The sequence below is a fragment of the Pteropus vampyrus genome, unplaced genomic scaffold (assembly GCF_000151845.1).
Source record: "Pteropus vampyrus isolate Shadow unplaced genomic scaffold, Pvam_2.0 Scaffold110, whole genome shotgun sequence".
NCBI lineage: Eukaryota > Metazoa > Chordata > Mammalia > Chiroptera > Pteropodidae > Pteropus > Pteropus vampyrus.
In genome coordinates this window covers 4744040-4745987 of record NW_011888891.1, presented here as the reverse complement: position 1 = coordinate 4745987, position 1948 = coordinate 4744040, and the positions used below count along the sequence as shown (strand labels likewise).

The 1948-nt window shown below is 36.8% G+C and overlaps 1 protein-coding gene and 1 pseudogene across 1 annotated transcript in view; both read right to left on the bottom strand.

The window, feature by feature from the left end:
* The window catches only part of ARHGAP20 (Rho GTPase activating protein 20), a 109776-nt gene that overhangs the window by 56064 nt on the left and 51764 nt on the right, over positions 1–1948 (bottom strand). The gene's annotated exons all lie outside the window — the stretch shown is intronic.
* Positions 1697–1815, bottom strand: LOC111743283 (annotated as a pseudogene).

The window sequence follows — 1948 nt, the reverse complement described above, 5'->3', positions numbered from 1 at the left end:
ATGTGTTGTTTTTCTACATTGAGATGGCTAAACTGTTTGATAAGGTTCAACTTTTATTTTTAAATCCTAAATCAGAGTCCATATTTACAAATACTTTGCTCCGTTACTTATGTATTAATGACTGTCTATAACGCATTAAGCACTATAGAAGGCCCTGGGTATATAGTAGAACCCCATAACATGAAATACTTTTAAAATTAGTAAATATCTTCTGTTAGCTTGCAATAAAATATTCTCATTCACCTCTTTTTGATAAAACCACCCCCAGATTTAGATAACTGAGCTTTCCAGATAAGCTGGTTGTTTATTGTACAGTACCAAAAATGTCTGTATCCTGGTATGTTAGTAGTATCACACATATAATAGGCGTTATCACTATTTGTTGACTGAATATACTACAAACATGCTACTTAGTACTTAATCCTATTATTATCTTTTATGGTCTCTGTTTATGTTGTATCCATATGCCGTGTTTTCTCAAGTGGATGGCAAGCTCCTATTGAGCACTTTAACTACACTGTGTAGCAAGGTAGGATTCATGTTTTATTTCTGAGCCTCTTTCTAGAACTATGCCTTGCATAGAGGATCAAATATTTGCGGAAGAGAGAGCTAAAACAACAAAATGGTGTCATTAGTTTCTTCTTCACCTATAACAGTAAAGTGGAAAACCACTCAATTTATCACTCCGAATCCAAAACCTACAGTCGCTTTGCTCTGAATCTGTGTTGGTAATAACACCAAAGTAGGGCACAGGTGGGAAGGGAGGGTGTCTCTTTTGGTGGATGGTTATCACAGGTCCAGTGGAGGACAGGGTAAAGCAGGTAACCAAGTTGCTTGAGTGGGGGCTGACTCATTTGATTAGTTGCACCTCCCATTCTATACCTAACTTTATGATTATAGCACCTTTACATCCATGCCATTCCATTTTTGGAATTCTTTTCCATTATTGCTCCTAAATAAAAATAAAAGAGGAGGGGAGGAGAATTCAGAAAGATGAATATTTGATTTCACACAATTTAGTTCATAGTGGCGGAGCTTTTTTCAAGGAATCAAAGCATTTCGCAAAGTGAGAAAAAGCTGAAAGCTATTCAAAATGACCTGAGCCAACCGTTTCCCTTGCCCAGGTTAACAGATTCTCAGACTCCCTCCTCTCAAAGACTCGGTTTTGTGCACATGTACAAAACCATGTGGAAAGATGCCGAGAGTGGTTTTGGAATTCTAACCCCTGATGCAAGGGCAAATCTTTCAATATTCTTCCTTACAAAATACTCAACAATAGTTTGCTGAACTGAAATTCAACTAAAGAAAAACAAGAAGCATTAAGGCACTCACCAGCTGGTGACCAGTCAAAGGGAACCATCATCTTAAAGTCATCAGATTAAAAATCCTTTCATCATTCTCAAAATTTTTTTCTCATGTTCAAATTATTAAGTGATCAATCAAAATGACCATAAATTAATACTAAATAATGAATGTCTTAATTGCTATTTTGTTCAAAGCCTTTAAAAATGTTAGTAATAAATGGAATACTTATATATAACTTCTGGTACATGTTAAAGCATGAAACCCACGTATTAAAAACTAGACAAAATATAACTTGACAGTTCAACTAAAACCAAACCACATTTATTTATTTTTTTAAGTGAAGCAACTCTTGATTGACCTCACAGATTGCAAGGACCTTGTCAGCTTACAATCCCTACAGCACCTAGTCTTCCTAGGTGGTCTCCCATCCAAGTACTAACCAGGCCTGACCCTGCTTAGCATCTGAGATCACATGGGATCGGTCTCGTTCAGGGTGGCATGGCCGTAGATCCAAAACACATTTTAAGTCATTTGTCACATAGCTAAAATGACATCATTGCCTTGAAAAGCTGAAAACACGCACTGCATCTACGATGGTGGGGCTGAGTAAACACACATGTGGCCTAATTTATTTTGAGACTGT